The sequence below is a fragment of the Rattus norvegicus genome, chromosome 7 (genome assembly GCF_021556685.1).
Source record: "Rattus norvegicus strain SHRSP/BbbUtx chromosome 7, alternate assembly SHRSP_T2T, whole genome shotgun sequence".
Classification (NCBI taxonomy): domain Eukaryota; kingdom Metazoa; phylum Chordata; class Mammalia; order Rodentia; family Muridae; genus Rattus; species Rattus norvegicus.
This window is the reverse complement of record NC_141540.1, coordinates 127,363,135-127,381,360: the sequence shown is the minus strand read 5'-3', so window position 1 is coordinate 127,381,360 and position 18,226 is coordinate 127,363,135. Positions and strand designations below refer to the sequence as shown.

Sequence of the window (18,226 nt, the reverse complement as noted above, 5' to 3'; positions counted from 1 at the left end):
TCCTTACAGCACTAAATGGGCTTTCCACTCCTAGCTCTTACTACAGGATCCTGCTTGCTCAACTGCCTATTTAGCTATGTAAAACAGAATGCATTCAGTTAGATTACTAATGCTCAAGAGCCGTTGACACCCTTATCCACTAACCACACAGGAAAACCAGGCTCTCCCCACTGTGCCTCCTCTTTGTGACCATGCAGGCCTTCACACTTCATGCTGCCTCCAGGGACACCCGCAGGACACCCAAGGAAAACATCAGCAGATGCCACCACCATCCTGCCCTCCTTCCATCACTGCCCACCACATCCAGCTTGCCTCAGGCCTGTTCCGCTGCCTTCCCCCAGATCCTTACAGTGCCCTCCAGTCGAGAGTTAATATCCATATCTCTGGGAAGGCGCAGCTAAACCTTTATCCTTCTGGCTCCAAATGTAACCTATAATGACAGGCTTCACTTTCTAAGGGTCTTAGAGAAAAATGATCACTATCATGCTGAAAGGAAGGAAGCTAAGGCTCAGAGAAGCCACCTAAGTGACTCGGGATCCTGGAACAAGTTAGATTTCTGGGATACAGCCTGAAGATGCATCCTAGGATACTGATAGAACTGGTGCCCCAGTAGCCCTCAGTAACTCCTGCCCCTGACAGTACTCATTCTATTACTAATGTTTCCCCATCCTATCAGACAGAAGAACTCAGCACTCAGGGAACAGAGATGAACTTTCTTGAAGAGCTGTGACTGGTGTCTCTCTTGGAAGACAAACCCTTTCAGCCAGGTCATGAAAGCTGTCAATCATCAAGTCCAGTGTCTTCCTGTAGCTTCGTCTGGTAACCAGGGTCCCACTTTCTACCCATTCAGGCCCACTTTGACTCCTTGGCACCCCCCACCCCATGCCTGTGCTAACCTCTTTAATCGAAAGTGTTCTTTTTAAAAGCATGGTGATGTGGTGAATTTACACTCTTGTCTCAAGAGGGCCAAGACCTGTCTCCTCCTGGGAGCCGTTCAGAACTCTGACCCTGGAGCACCCCAGGCTTTGCCAGACACTAACCTCCCATCTTACTATTCTTGGATTCCAGCTGTCTAGACTGGGCAGGAGTCTGAGAACAGCTCCTCAGCTGATCCCAATTGGACTCTTGTCTCAGTTTGTGCTCATTCTTTTGGGCAACTTCATAGGCAAAAATAAAGCTTGAACTATCACCAAATAGGGACACACACAGAATGCCTTCCTGTCTGAGACGGCGGCATCTGTACTTGGTACTTCTCAATGCTCAGACATCTCACACCCTCAGGGTCTACAGAGCCCATGGCCTGAGATTCCATAGTCACTAACAAATGTCCTGATCTACTAAGCCCTTGGCATTTTTGACTCCCAGACCTTCTTCTGAAGCTTCTAGCCCTCCCCTAATCCCACACAACCCCCAAGATGTCCCCAGAAGGGCTCACCATCAAAGCTCCTTCTCCAAGAGGACCCAGTCTCCATTCAAGGCTCTCAGTTTATCCAGGGCAGGAAAACAAATGCTGTTGCCTGGAAAACACCTGGGCCTGAGCCCCCAGACCCCCCAGATACCAAAGAACCCCTAGACCTCCCAACCCCTGAGTACAGGTACAGTTGTGGCTGCTTCCCATTCCGCCGGAAGCCCAGGGTCCAAAGGGAGTTATTACTTGCTCCTGTATTCTGAGCAGGCGGCAAGCTTTGTGCTCCACAAATGGGGTTTTTTTCTGGGTCATGGCTCAAAAGGAATAAAGGATTCTGATGCAGTTACTAAGAAGCACCTGGCTCCTGGGGTCAGACGCTGACTGATGGGAGAGCAGAGCCAGGCTCTGAGACATCTGCCCAAGGTGATAAGGAGGCCTGTGCAATGGGACAGGGTCCTGCCACCCAGATTCCCTGCCACTAAATGTCTGTGTGACCTTGCTCAAAGTCCCAATTCTCAGCTCCTGTCCCCACATCAGGGAGGACACAGTGGAAGGCAGCCTCAGAGCTGGCTGTCACTGCACTGGAGCCCCTGGGTCTGGTGAGCTGAGGTAAATTGTAGCTATGAGCAAACAAAGCTGGCTGCTGTCTTATGTCATAGACAGACAGTAGTCAGTCCTATGGAAAGAAGGCTTGTGGGTGCTTGGAACCCAACTTGGCTATTGAACAAAGTAGTCAGGGTGTTCCTCAGGTCCTCTGAATGGACCTGGGCTGAAGCTTCCATGAATTTAGCACAAGGTTGGACACATGGGCTTTGAAAGAAGCCTATGTGGTCTTGCACTTCCTTCTACAGTTCTTGGCCCCTTAACACTGTAATAGAACACTCACTTCAGGTTATTTGCTGAAAATGGAACTGTGGTGACCAATATCAAGGCTCCTGTGACAGGAGAGAATGTGACAGCTACGGACTGTGAGGCAGCTGGAGCAGCATACACGGGCAGAGTGCAGCCTGCCAATCCGAGGTCAAAAGTCAAGTCTAGTTGGCTAGAGGGCATGAAAGAAGTTTGGTCAAGGAGAGAAGCTTGGTCCACAGTCACCCTCCCCATCACAATCCATCAGAGTAGAGTAAAGGATGGACCATAGCCTCCTTGTCATGTTTCCACTCTGGCTTAATCTTTCCAAAGTGCTCTACCATCTTGCCTCCTTGAGACACCCCTCTCCCCCATCTCAGGTCATCTCTCTACAAAACAAAGATAGGGCTTACATTCCATGGTCTAGGGATCATTGCTCTAGGTAAGCAGGGACTCAGGAGGCCTGGGTTGGTCAGCACTGTTGTGTGAATGTGGTTGAAGGGAGTCTTCAAGTGTCTAGCACGTTGAAGACCAAATGGAGTTATGGGGAGAATTAAGTCCTAGCGTTATCAAAGTGTGCCCCTGTGGGCCCAGGAGATGACTCGTTGCATGAAGACACTCGCTACCAAGCCTGACAATTTGAGTTCAATCCCCTGGACTCATACAGTGAAAGAACCAACTGCTTCAAGTTGCCCTCTGACCTCTACATTTGTGCTGTTCGTATGAATGCCTGCCAAGCATATGCACACATGCATGCATGGACACACACACACACACACATACACACACAAAGAAAAAAGAAATGAAAAAGGAAGGAAGGAAAGAAGGAAGGAAGAGAGGGAGGGAGGGAGGGAGGGAAGGAGGAAGGAAGGAAGGATAGATCTACACTTGAAGTAGATTGTTGAGACTCAGCTCCTCCGGCTTCCAATAACTCATCAGACCATGCCACCAACCATGAGCTGATATGACCAAGTCAGATCCCTACCAGAGCCTACATATGCCATCTTGATGTTCTTTCCCCAGAACCATGAGTTAAGACAGACATAACTGTCTCCCATGTTTCACTATAGCAACACAAAACAGACTAGGCTTCAGACTCTCCAGAGAGGTGCTGGGTTCCAGGATCCTGCTAAGTAGATTTGTGTCCCTAAACAGAGCACACAGACTTAGTGGAGCTCAGGAGATCAGATATGGATGGGAGATCAGACTGAACAAGCCATCCTCAGACACCCAAGCTCATTCCCATCCTCATAGCCAGGCCTGTCCTCCAGGGGCTTTAAGCAGCAGGTGAGACTGATGATAACGACCAAATGTCCTAGTATCCTAAGCCCAAACCCAGCAGCCCCATTCTCTTTCTGAGATCATGTGATGCCCCAGGCATGAGGCCACAGAAACTAGGAGCCTTCTCTCCTATAGATGCTCAAAGCACCACAGATTCTGCCCGATGACCAGGTTCCTGTTCTGGTCCTGTGTTCAACCTGCGGCAGCCCTGTTCACAAACCAACTGCTATATCTTTTCTTGAGGCAAGAGCTTACTGTGTAGCACAGGCTAGCCTCGAACTCCTAGCTATCCTTCTCTTTACTCTTCCAAAGTGCTGGCATTAGAAGCACTACCCTGACCAGCAGCTTCTTTTCAGCAGAATGGGGTAAAAATGTCCTATTGGCCTACAGCTCAGCTTCATTCCCTGATTCATTCATTCATTCATTCAGCGTGCATTGCTTAGGCCCTTGTTGCATGCTGATCTCTAGACAGGTCTATGGCCAGGCTGGGCCATATAAACCCTGCCTAGATTTCCCAGAGTTGACATTCCATAGACAGAGATAGCATAAGCCAATGTACAATGATTAGAAGGCTCTTTCAGAGCTCAACGAGGGTGAGGAACAGAGAAGAGAGGCCAGTGAGATGTATGAACAAAACCAATAATAGCTAAGGTCACGTGGGGGCTTGTACCTGCCGACCTCTGGGCCTCTGCATGGTTTATAGCATCTGAATGGTTTTCAGGCCCCATCACTGATGGGCTATTCTACTCTTTCTAATATTTTTTTCAAAGTAAATCTTGAAATTCAAAGTCTAATCTCATCATTCAGCCTGTCTCAGTGTGGACTGGCCATGAGAACAGGAGTCCTGCACCTACAGAGCCCGACTGTAATGCTACCTTCCAGGTAAAGGCATGGCAAGCCACAAAGGCAAGGTTCTCCCTGGAGAACCTTTAAATCTTACTGTAGCTACGTTTTAAGCAGCAAAAGGTAACTGATATAATTAATCTTTTGAATGTATTTATTTTTTTAATTGACAAATAAAGATTGTATCTATTTACGGCATCCTATGTGAGGTGTTGATATATATGTGCATGCACCGTGGAATGAGGAACCATGCTAATTAGCATATCCATAACTTTGCATCTTGCCGTCTTTGTGGTAGGAGTACTTAAAAGTCTATGCTCTGAGCAATTTTCAGATGCACAAGGCATTTTATAATATAAAGTCACTATGTACAGAATAGGCATCTAGAACCCATCCCTCAGACTCACTGAAACTTTATACTCTTTGAGTGAAATTAATTTCAAAATATAGTTCTTTAAGCCCAATAAATCCAAAGTATTATCATTGTAATAAGGAACCAATATGAAAAAAATTATTGGGTCGTTCTACTTCTTTTATTTTTTTTCCTTCAATGTAAATCTTGAAATGGAAAATGTCCATCCTATTTATAGAGCTTCTCGGGGAAGATCAAGCTCACTGTGTGGCTCAGAAAACTGCCCATGGCTCCTGAGCTGGGGAGGGAGATGGGGAGTCACAGGACTGGCTGACAGGAGCAGTTGACATTACCCGATGGCTGAATATTTCCGGAGAGCCAATCTTTAGAAAGAACTTTTCGGCAAAAATGCATCAGCCTGGAACTAGGGATAATCTTAGTGTATTTGAGGAGCAAGGCAAAAGGGTCTTGAACTGGAGCACACGGCACAGGAAGTATGCTGGGAGGCAGGTGACAGGCAGACAGTATGAAGAGGAACAAGGAAAAACAGGTTCGATGTCCCTCTAGTATTCAAATACCTGTTTGAACAGAAGAATCAGGGACAAGAAGAGAAATCCCATCGGAACGGGAAGTGGACCATACTCGGAACAGGAAGTACAAAGCACAGAACAGTGTTATCAGGGTTAGAATAAGAAGAGCAGCGCATGCTCAGTATACCCGCTGAGTGCGATGGGTTGCTTTGATGTATGTGTGCATTGTGAACCGTGCCTAGAGAAAGCAGAGAATCCTATCTATGAGCTACGCAGGGAGATAGATCAGGACTGGGCAAAAAGGTGAGAAGGGAGGAGTCACGGGGATGGATGGGGGAGGGGTCACAAGGAGGGAGGGGTCACCCGGAAGGGAAGGCTTCCAGGAAACAAAGGATCCCAGGAAGAGATGGGTTCAGGGAGAAATGAAGTCAGAGGGAGGAAGGGAGGGGTCAGAAGGAGAGATGGAGAAGGGGATCACAGGGAGAAAGCCAGTGTCAGGGGATAGGAGTCAGAAGTAGGAGTGCAAGAGAGATCACAGAAAGGGTAGGATTCCAGGGAGGGAAGGCCTACTGGAGGAAGGAAGCAGCAGGAGGCAGAGGTTGAAAGGCTCCTCAGACTTTCTGGCAGCTTTTCTTTGGCTTCAACTCTCTCCCACCTTCCTGGCCTACAGGAAAGCAAGGGCCTTCTGCCATGTGAAAGTCCTCCCTCCATTCTGAGACTGAACAAACATGGTAATCAAACCAGCAAGCCTGAGGGGAGCCACCCCTCCTGTGTGAGAGTCAGTGGTCTGGCTGGAATTACCTTGTTTTGACTGATGAACAGGGAAGTGGAACAGGGAGGCCATGAAGAAAAAGCAATTGCTCCCACCTGAGGCAAATGGCAGTGGGCCAGTGATGCCCTGGTGTGCCCCGGTTTCTACTCATCCTGGCATTTAAGACCCGTGATGGCTGTTGTTGGTTGCCATGGAAACCACCAGGCCTCTTTAGCCTCTCCAAGGGGGGTGAATACAAAGTCTGACCCAAGCCTATCACCTTTCCCAAGCTTAGTTTAATAAGCAGTTGTCTAAGGGAGGAACATCTGGCATCCATCCACAAGCAGAACTCTGTACTCAGGTGTTTATCCTCAGCGAAGTACAAAGGTGTGACCTCTAGCCCATGTGCACAGCCATACTGCAGGAAAGCAGTGTCTACCGGAGAACCTGGGCATGGTGCCTCTGGAGAGTCCCTGGACTCACACTAGGGTTCACAAATGATGGTCATTGTCTTTGCTACAGAGCTCCATCAAGGGAGTAGTAGTCAAAGATCTCCAGCAACAAACACACATCCAAGGCACAGCAAGAACAGGAGAAGTTTTCAGAGCAAGAGAGATGTCTACAGATCTTCAAGGAATAACTACCATTTTCAAGGGACGGTTCTAGAACCAGGGAAGCCATTGTGCACACACTAGACTGAGTCCCTGAGCCCAGGCAGCGGAGGTCTTTGTGGATCTCCAGCAGTCATTCCAGCTTGCTCTCCATCACCCTGAAACACATCAGCCAAGTCCCCAGGAATCAGAGATCTCCACTGTTTAGTGGAAGCAAGAGCTGACACCCTTTTTGAAAACTCTGCGATCTGTGGCACAGGAACTTCCAGGCAACCCAATCACATAAGCAAGAGGAAGCAACACACACACTCACCCACAGATCAATACAAAGGAAAACTGATTGGAACATTGATGGCTATTTAAGAAAAAGGAATGCAATCTGACACACACTGCCCTTTAGATGGATAAGCTTTGGAACTATACTGAACAAAATAAGCCAGGGACAAGCGCTGAATGAGTGACCTGTATGAGGTCTCTAGAATACACAAATCTGTAGCCATACAAGTAGCTAGGTATTGCCAAGGGGCACAAGGAAGAGAAGGAAATAGTTGTTTAATAAGGTGCAGTTTCAGTTTTGCAGGGCATAAAGGCTCTGAATACGGGTGGTAGTGAGAGCTACAGAACCCCATGAATATGCTTAGGACCCATAATGATGCCCTTAAAGGTGGATGAAGTGGTTACGTTTTGTTATGTATGTTTTACCGTATTGAAAAGAAAATGAGAACACTTTTTTAAAGCGCTTTGCAGTACTCCAGCATGGCCATAGGCAAGACCCATCTACTCCTGCACTCTGTGCCCTTGTCGTCAATCACCAGGGTTTGCTAAGCCTGAGTACGACCAGGAAGCATGCTGTGGACAGGATGCCACGCTGAGCCAGTAGCATTCTAGTACTCTCCAAGCCTCACCTGGTGCCAGGGTCACACTGCCGGCAAGCAACATGCCCGTGTCTCAAGGTAATGGTGTGTGTGACAGCATATCACCACGGTCAGGTTAAATGGGTTAAGAAGATCCCAGAACAGCTCTGGCTGTGTCTAGGAGGGTGTTTCCAGGGTTGACTAGGAAAAGAAGACACACTGTGAGTGTGGGTCATAATGTCCACAGGCTGACTCCTGGGGAGAATTACAAAGAGAGAGAAAACTGAGCCTGAGCACAGCCCTCATCTCTCTCTTCCCAACTGCAGATGCAATGCCTCACAATCCCGCCACCATGCCTTCCCACCGTGGTAGACTAATGCAATAGGTTAGAATTTTTTTATTAGGACTTGTCTTAGGGTTTCATTGCCGTGAAGAGACCCCCATGACCAAGGCCACTCTTATAAAGGACAACATTTGATTGGAGCTGGCTCACAGGTTCAGAGGTTCAGTCCATTATCATCCTGGCAGGAGCATGGCAGGTATAGAGGGCTCAGGATAGGTCTACAGGAGAACGTGCAAAGTAAACTACAGTCAGGGCCGGAGGTGAGGTGAGGAGCTGAAGGAACAAAGAAATGGGAGCCAAGCAAATCAAAATGGGGTTTCTTCCATAAACAACGGCCTTTCCCATTTCAAAGGAATAACATAGCAGCTGCCTGAACTGGGACCCATTCAAGATGAAGCCAGATTGAACTGGGTAGGGACTCCTGAAGTCCCACCCCAGCACAGGAGCCTCTGTCAGTTGATGTTTGCTGACTGAGTCTCTTCTCTTTGGCCATTGGTCCTTGTCCCATTGGATTATCCCATATACATAATTATATACAGTTGTCACTAACTGAACTTAGAGACCATGATGATGATGACGATGAGGAGGAGGAGGAGAGAGAGGAGGAGGGGGAGGAGGAGGGGGAGGAGGAGGGGGAGGAGGAGAGGAGGAGGAAGACAAGGCACAGGAAGAGGAGTAGGAGGAAGAAGACACGAAGTTGAGGGGGAGATCGGTTACTTTTCTATTGCTGTGATAAAACATCGTGATCAAGGCAACCTATAAAAGGAAAAGTACATTTGGGCTACACTTCTAGAGAGAGAGAGTCCATCACGACAAGGACATTTGGCAGCAAGCAGCAGACGTGGGAACTGGAGCAAGGCGCTGACAGCTCACATCTCAACTCCAGGCCTGAAGCGAGGAGGGCGAACAGGAAGCAGGATGATGCTATGTGCTCTCAAAGCCCAGCCCTAGTGATGAACTTCCTGCAGCAAGGCCGTGCTTCCTAATCTTCCCCCAGCATCGCCGATGGGGGCCACAGTGTTAAAAGGCCTGAGAGCAGGGGGGACGTTTCTCTTTCAAACTACTGTAGTGGGGATCCTAGGGAAAGTAGAGGGGGATAGGGATTTGCCAAAATTTATGATATGCATGTATAAAACTAAAAGCAAGTAACGGCCATAGGAAACAGAAAAACAAGAGGCTTTGGCAATGATCTGAAAGATTCTGCTAGATTCAGGAAGGAGCAGGCGTCTGAGCAGACGTTAGAGCCTTCTGGTGTGATCACCTCATCTTAAAAATTAAGCACCGATCCCATCAAAAGCAAGTGTCTGCCAATGGGCAAAATTCTGCAGAAAGAGCACGCACAAACTGCAATGTCCAGTTTATGCAGACAATCGGCACAGCAGTAGTTAGAGCAAGCTGCCAGCAGCTCACTCACGCAGGTCTTAGAATCTGGCTGGGATTCATCTGTGGTCAAGGCGTCTGACCCACCTGGCGAGAGCTGCTGTCTAAATTGTAGCATGGAAACAAATTAGGAAAGAGGTCCGCTGTTGCAGGTGGCCGTCACTTTGTTCTCCTGGTAAGAATGTGCCCACCATTCAGCTCACCATGAGTACATATCATGAGAAAAGTATCTGTCTGGTGGAAAGGTTGTGCTGTGAGTGCTTCACAGAGAAATATACCAGCCAAGAGCTTGAAAGTTAAAAGTGTGGAAAGATGGCTCAGTGGTTAAGAGTGGTTGCTGCTCTTACAGGAAACCTAAGTTCGCCTCCCAGCATCCATGTCTGGCAGCTCATTGCTGCCTCTTTATCTGCCTCTTAAAGCACATGCATTCACATGTGCACACCCACACACAGGCACTCATACATATACATCATTGAGAAATAAAATAAATCTTTAAAACAATTGAGGGGATTGAGAGGGGGCCTGGGTTCAATTGCCAGCACCCATGTGGTAGCTACCAATGGTAGAGCTATCTGTCACTCTAGTTTCAGAGAATAGAATGTCTTCTTCTCCTTCCTCAGGCACCAGGCACGCCCACGGTGCATTGACATGTGTGTTAGCCAAACATTCACACATGTAGACTAAGAATAAATATAAAAGTTAAAAAGAACTTCAAACCAGGGCAGGAGAGATAGTTCAGCAGTTAAGAGCACTGACTGCTCTTCCAGAGGTCCTGAGATCAATTCCCAGCAACTACATGGTGGCTCACAACCATTTGTAATGGGATCTGGTGCCCTCTTCTGGCATGGAGGTGTACATGCAGATAGACCACTCATACATAAAATAAATAAGTAAATCTTAAAAAACAAAAAAAAAAAACAAAAAAAAAAACAAACGTGAAACAAATGTCATGGATCCAATATTGATAGCCATAATTTGCAAAGATTTCTTACAAATCAATGGGAAATGGCATAATATCTGATGGTAAAATACAGAATAAACACAATGGGGGTAGCTCTGTGGGTGAGCCATCAATGGCCTGTGAGATTATAAATGAGGTTTCACTTCCTAGGGACCAGGGTAATGGGTAGGAGACCACAGTGGTTTCCCACTGAAGGTCCATGAGGGGTATAACTGCAGGGACACAGTCCACCAATGGGGTATAAATGGCAGAGCACACTTGGCAGTGTCTTCAGAGGACCCCTGCAGGTGTGATGCTCCCCTTCTAGCAGGCGCCCCCAGAGCAGCCCTCCTGGTCTGCACCAGAGGCATCCCAGAAAACTACCCTGCCACGCTACCCTGACATCAGAACATCTCAGAATCCCCAAATGTCACTCAACAAAGGAGCGGGTACATTTCGTGCAGTTAGCGGTTGAAATATGAAGCAGTTACGATGATTTCTAGACCTCAGAATACCAGTAAAAAAATTAAAAAGCCAGTAAAATATGATGCCATCTCGGTAGACTTTAAACACTCAAAGCAGCGCTATGATTGCCGAACACACGCACAGATCATAAAAGCGTGAGGTGCTGATTGCAAAACCCACACAGACGTCAAGGAGACAGATGCTGGGGAGAAGCAGAAGGAAGTGAGAGGACCTAGCTGGGCTTCATCCTGAGATGGGCTGACAGAGAATGCAGAGGGTCTAGGAGAGAGAGTCGCCCCTACGAAGTAGGTTCCTAAAGAAACAGGCTCACTCTGCCCAGGGCCCTGCATTTGTTCTCTTCCAGGGTGAAGCCATAGACTAACAGAAGAGTCTGCCCACTCACGCCTGTGGCTAGGACCTATGGATTTTTGTTGATTGACTCTATTTCCAGAGGGCACACCACTTAGTGGGAATGAGAACCATTCAGAACTTAAACAAGAACAAAAGGTGAGGGTGAAGGGTTGGCTCCCTGGGTAAGGATCTTACTGAGAAAGCATGAGGACCTGCGTTCAGATCCCCAGCACTCCATGAAAGAACTAGGTGTGGCAGGACTTGCCTGCAGTTCCAGCTCTGGGGACAAAGAGGCAAGCGGGTCTTAAGTGCTTGACAGCCAGACAGTCTAGCCAAGATGGTGAGCTCTGGGTTCAGTAAGAGATCCTATCTCAAAGAGTAAGGCAAAGAAAGATGAGGAATACACCTAACATCAATGTTGGGCCTCTGCATGCATCTGCCTGCTCACATACATGAATCACATATGGGGAGAAGGGGGTAAAAGGGTAAGGAGAGAGAGGGGGGGAAGAAGGGGAGGAAGAGGAGGGAGAGAAGGAAGAGGAGGGAGCAGAGAAGGCCCTTTGCCCCAGAATTTGGTTCGTTGTACAGGTGGGCAGCAACTTAATTTTGAGGGCCACAGTGTGCCTGCATAGCACCCCATTCCTGGACCACTTCCTCACCTCACTGGTCAATGATATGTGAAGGTGGGGCAGAGGTGGGCAGACCCTACTGTGGGGGAAGGGAGTGAAAAAGGACTTTCCAACCTCAGCAGGCTATCCCCTCCCACACATACCATCCAAGAGCAACCATAAAGAGAAGATTGATAGATTTTTTTTCCTACTTTACTGCATAAAAATAAAAAATTTTTATCCTTGCAAAAACACTATAAACAACATTTAATAGCAAATGACAAATTTTACAAGGTGGGGGGGGTGGAAGAGCCAAGATGAACAAGGGGGTGCTGAGAAGTCCCTGCACACACAGCACAGGGGCTTTGGGTGGGAGAAGGGGGATGAGACCAATGACCTGTGCAGGGACCAAGGCAGCTCATCTGCTCACCCTTCCTCACCCCATCTACCACCTCAGCTGCTTCCTCAGAATGTTTCCTGACTAGGATATCAGCGAACAAATGTTTCTGCTCTTTGTCTGCATCCAGAGCCTCTGCCATTGCTCCTCTGAGCCTTGGTTTCTCTATCTCCGACCATAAGAGGCAATAAAATCTAATACACAAGGCACTGACACAGTAACTCATAGTGGTGCATTGAAGGTCCTTGGATATTTTATCAGTCCTGAGGGTTGGCAGGGGAGTGTGGGATAGATGCTCTGTTTTGAACATGAAGTCACACACACACACACACACACACACACACACACACACACACACCCCACTGAATTGTGTGCTATTTTGGGAGGAACAGGAAATTCTAAGAGGTGGGGCCTTCCTGGAGGAATGAGTAACTGGCAGCATACCTGAAGGATTCACCCACCAAGGTTTCACACACAACACTCTTGGGTGCTGTTTCTAGGGATCTGACCCTGTCACATGCTGTCTGGCCTCCTAAGCTTTCTTTTAGCATCTGAGCAGAAGCTCCCATGACCCCATAACTCCTGTATCTCCATGCCAGCACCACATGGAAGTCACCAAGGTCTGTCATAAGCTTGAATGGTAAACAGGTTCCATCATTGGACTTTGGATACATTGGCTTTTCAGTACCCAATGGCTGAACCCAGTGCCTTCTGACCACCATACCCATCTGCCATGTTGTTCTGATTTACCATAGCTTAGACACAACAGAGTTGGCCAAAAATGGATTGACATCTCTGAAAAGTGAGCTAGAATAAAGCCTTCTTCCTTCACGTTGTTCCTTTCAGGTGTTTTTTTCCTTTTCAGAAACCTGAAAAAGAAAAACAGAACCTGAAAAAAGAAATTCAGAAATGGACTTTTAATGCACCATTATGAGTTACAGTGCTTTGACAGTGTTTTGTGTATTAGATTTTATTGCCTTTTACAGTGGGAGATAGAGAAACCAAGGCACAGAGGAGCAACGTCAAGGGCTCTGGATGCAGACAAAGAACAGAACTTTTGTTCTCTGGCATCCCAGTCAGGAAATGTTCTGATTTGGTTGTAGCGACAAAAAGGCAAGCAAACACACACAGAAAGAGAGAGAGGGAGAGAGAGGAGGAGAGAGAGAGAGAGAGAGAGAGAGAGAGAGAGAGAGAGAGAGAGAGAGAGAGAATAGTACCAGAAGTGGGGTTGTTGTCTGACAATATGATGAGGATGTCATTGGAAATGATTTGCAGGAAATGGCCAACAACTTTTGACAAAGTCAGATCCCTAAGATCAGGCTAAGGAATATAGGCTAGAGAAAGCCTAAAATTTTGTAAGCAGAGTTCAGTGAGGAACTGTGGTGTGAGTACAGAAGAACAGACTGCCAATAACAATATGAGTAGGAAAGACTGTGTTCCTGGAATTCCAAAAGAAAAAAAAAAACAGTTGGGAACTAGGATAGAGGCTTAGTATATCGCAGAGTGTCAAGAACTTGTCTATACTTTTAACTATGCCTGATGAGACTGTGGAGGAGATGGAGTTCAAATGTGATGAAGGTAATCTCAAGGAAGTCCAGGCTGTGACATGAATGTTACTGGATTCTTTTAGCCAGGTTGACAGTGAGAAATCAGGAGCAAAAAACAAATAGACGGTTTTGAAATGGGACCGGGAGCTAAGGGGATGGGTCAGTCCAGCAGTCAAAAGCTCTTGTTGTTTGCTCTTCCAGGCGACCTGAGTTCAATTTCTAGCACCCACATGGCAGCAGAAAACTATCTCCAGTTTCAGGATATCTGACTTCCTCCCTGGGCTCCAGGCATTCACACGATACACAGACACACACGCAGGCAAAATACCTATATACATAAAAAGTAATTTATAATTGTCTCCTTAGTAATAACACAAAGGTCAACCCCTGACCTCCATATGGGTATGATACACCAATATATGTGTGAACATGCATGCACATACAGACAAATGAATGCATAAATCCAATTACTTGCAACCAGGACTATAAGAAAGATGTCCTGAGGACATCTCAGGACATACAGACTTATACATACATGCGCATGCATATGTGGGTGTTCATGTACATGTGTATAATGGTATATAGACTTCCCCTTAAGAAGAGAGTGCCAGGGCACCCTACTGATACAAACAGTATGCTTCTCAGGATTCCTTGTACTGTACTTAAGGCAGGCTTAGCCCAAAGGACCTGACAACTGTCCACACTGGTGGCAGACCTTGAAGATTTCCATGTGATGATAGTTTGGCAGGCATAGAGAATGTACGAGTTATGGGATCATAGAGGCTCCCACCCAGATGTCAAAGAGGCAGACAACATGTGACAGGATCATGTACCTAAGGTCAGGGTAGGGGATAGTGGTGAAACTGTGACGGTGAAGCATGGGTCACAGTGGAAAACCCAAGATGTTGGGGACTCTAGGAACATCTGGTAGGGAGAGCTCTGGCAATGAGCAGAGTCAGTCCAGGAGAGAGCAGTATGAATTACAGTCTGCAAGGTGGTGGGGGTGGGTCACCCACTGAAGCTCACATCAAGTTACGATGAGCTACAATGCTTGGACATGGAGCTACAGAATTTCAGATCCATTCTGTTACTTTGTTTCAATCTTTCTTTTCAAGTCTCTGAATCCTCCCTTTAAGAATGGGGATGTTTGCTTGCCTCACCGTGTCTTAGAAATGTATCATTAATTTTTCTTTTACAGAAAAATTAGGCACAGGATAAGAGTTTGTTTGTCTTGCATCTAAACTGGGACTTTGGACTTGAGCTTTGGAATAACATGGGAGCTGGTAAGACTTGGGGGAAGGGAAGTGGACTGGAAGCATTCTATAACATGAGATGGTCATGATGGCTTGGGGACCGGGAGCAGAAAATTACAGTTGGACTATGAAATGATCCCCCACAGGCTCCTGGGTTAAAGGCTTGGTCTCGGCTGGTGGTATTATTTTGGGAAGTGCTAAAAAGGGGAAATGGAGCCAAGCTGGAAGAAGTGGGTGAGTGGTGAGCGGAGATCTGCAAACAGTATCTTTTTCCTAGGTCCACTTTCCTACCTCCTGTTTTCTTCCTGAACAATTTGTAACAAGCTGCTTTTCACTTTTTCCCAGGCTTCCATCCTACCCCAACATAGAAAAAAAAATGGAACTGCTACCAACTAAAATGTCTAAAAGCATGAGCAACAAATAAAACAATAACGCTGTACTTCTTCACATTGTTCCCTTCAGATATTGAATCACAACCATGGAAAAGGTAACCAGCACACACTGGGCCAGAACATATCCTGCCCCAGAGGACCAGAGAAGCGCAATGGATGCTCGAGAGGTGGAGTAGGGTAGGTTAATTCAGGTTAAAGTATGAAGGTGTGGAGGGAGAGGTTTAGGCAAAGCTTCTCCAAGGAAGAGACAAGTTAGAGAATCTGAAAGAGCAAGAACAGTTAGAAGCAGAGGTGGGGACCAGTGTAAGAGATACAGGAGAGAGAGAAAGTTCTATAACACTCATCACATAGTCAGGGAACAGGAAGCATGAAGCCATGACACCTTAGCTGGCAGCTAAGGGACAGCCTTAAGAAGGTCCTGTGGTTTAAAAAACAAAATGAAACAAAACAAAACAAAAAACCTTGAGACTGGTCTGCTTTGAAATATTCATCAGCCTGGGGTCAGGATGAATCCTGGCCAGAAGTCACCTCAGGTAGACTGGGTGACCTTCCTGCATCTTGACCCACTTTCTTCAGCAGAGGGGAAATCCCACTTTGTAACAGAATTTGTCATAGGAACATCTTTGAGAACTTGCTGTGGTGAATCCTGGCCAGAGGAGGTGGCCCCTGCTTTGGGCATTGCTGTTAAACAGCACCAATGGGGCAGAGAAGGAGGCTTGTTTCTGCTCGAGTTTTTATTGAAAGGCCTGGGCACAGACATGGAGACAGGCTCCGACTCTTCTAAGACTCCAGCCATCTCCGTCCATACTATCCCGTGCCCTACTTCTGTAGCTGCTCAAGGGATTTCAATGTTTGAGGAGCTCTGAGACCTCCAGACGCCCACACAGAGGACCCCACAGGACTCGGACACAATGGCCTTCATGGCAGGCTCACCTCTCCCTCCAGTATCAGCTGAATGCTCTACAGATCTAGAATGCAGATCCCCATCCCTTGGAGTTCTCCAGTTCCATGAGCTAGCCTAAGACCACCCCTGCCATTGCTGGTACGTAACAGAAAGCAGCTGGGAGTCCGCTCACCCTTCAGTACCACCTTGGGCTCGCAGGGCTGGGAGGATCAGGCAGGTTGAGAATGCGTAATCCCCCCCCACACAACCTCCTTTCCAAAGGAAATAAATAAATAAGAGCTACCCTCCTGCTGGCTGCTCCTGCAGGGTGAAATGGATTATTTTCTCTGTCCTGTGCCCAATATCAGTACTTATTGAAAAGCATATATCTGCAGTGCTGGGTTTTTAGCTCGTCAGCGCGCCTGGAGCCTTCAGGAAGCATCTTTTTTCTTTGAACAGCCTGACTCTTGCAGTAGGGGGTCTGCTGGGCCTTTTTACACACAGCCAGGCATTTTTCTTCCCTGAAATGAGGGTCTGGTTGGCCAGGCAGGTAGTCAAGGTTGTTGGCAGAGAGCATTTCCAGTGACAGGTCTTCTGTCCCAGAGACCCTGTGCCTCCAGTCCAAGCCACATCTTCAGTGGCTGAATCTCAAGCCCTGGGGTTTGGGTATGTGTCTATAGAACTAAGAGCCAGGCACAGAAGGGACAAAGTAGGCAATACACTGGTCCTATTGTGAGGGGTGTAAAAGATCCAGAAGGTAGACAGGTCATCCTGTCAAGAGGGTCTGCAGGGTTCAGAACCCCTGTACTGTCTCCCTCAGCATCTGCCTCTCTTCTCCACAAGCTGTGTGCAGGGTCAAAGGCATTTATGTACCACAGAAAACAGAACAATCATGCAATACCTTGAGGTGGGACCTCAGAGTCTTCACGGCACCTGGTGGTTCTGATCGTCTGCTGATGTCCTCTGAGGCTCCAAGCAGATACCCACAAAGTAGGAAACTGATTGGTGTTCACTTCTTCCCACCCACCAAACCCTACGAGTTCAGCTGATTTGGCTCATTTTATAAATTGTGAGAAATGGGATCAGCCAGCCAGGGAAAAAAAAGTCTAAACTGGCCTGTGTCCCTTCTTGTCCCACTGTTCGTGCTGGCCCACACCTTGTTTAGAAGAGAGTTGGGTGTTCATGTCCAGCTCCCTTTGCCTGCTCTTTCCCACAAGAGACCAACAGCAGTGAGCTCACAGAGGCTCCCCAAGTGACCAGAGGAGGCTGGAGAAGGCCCTCTTGCTTTCCTGCCCACATGCCCGGGGCTCTGGGTCACCCCTCCCACTGGCTGGCCACTGTTGTTCAGACAGCCCTTGGGTAGTAAACTAAACACCGTCATTAGCATTTTTCAAAGCCCTGTTCTGCAGCCAGTGCAATGTGCAGAGCTGTAAAGGGGGGAGGACAGCAATCGAAGCAGAAAAATATGGCACTTTTTAAACTAGTTTATGAGTTAAACAGAAAGAAAACTCTGGTATTCCATATCGGGATATTGAACAATGTTCCCATGGCTGCTGGGCTGTAAAGCAGTATTGAACGGTGCCTGTAACCTAAACGATACAAGATGGACATAATTAAAAACAATTGATTCAATATTTTTTTTTTTTTGCTAAACCTCGGGGTGAGAATATAAACTAGTCATGATGGGAAAATGCCAGGCGCAGTGACCCGAGCCAAAGCCCTCCCTGGGAACACATAGGGTATCAACACAGAAGACGTATGAGAGTAAGGCACTCATGACAATGGTTAAGTGATGTGATGTCATAGGGGAAGATGTGACCACACACAAGATGACAGTGACGTCACACAGGGGGAGAGCTGACCGCACGTGATGACAGACACGACATAGACACAGTATCCAGTGCCTCATACCAGCCATGACAGTCACAGGGTCACTATGGATTCCAGACAGGCACAGTCACTCTGGACTCCATCAGCATGCCGAGAAGCCTCTAAGTGCTTGGCCCGGGCTTCAAAGCTGGAGACATTGTAAAGAACAAAAGCAGATGCAGGTCACATCCCCAATGGCTCTAGCAGCTAAGGAGAGACAGCTCCTATATGAAAAGCACACAGATAGCCAAGCTGCCTGAGGTAGGAGATGGGCTGAGACTGCTACAAGGCTGGCTACCCCGGACAAGCTCCAGTTGAG

The 18,226-nt window shown here is 47.4% G+C and overlaps 1 long non-coding RNA gene across 1 annotated transcript in view; it reads right to left on the bottom strand.

Moving 5' to 3' along the window:
• LOC134479766 (uncharacterized) overlaps positions 1-17,286 on the bottom strand; it is a 92,595-nt gene extending 75,309 nt beyond the window's left edge. The window contains exon 1 of the long non-coding RNA XR_015626163.1: positions 16,940-17,286. This is a non-coding gene — a long non-coding RNA (uncharacterized LOC134479766). The remainder of the gene's footprint in view (positions 1-16,939) is intronic.
• Positions 17,287-18,226: the final 940 nt, after the last annotated feature.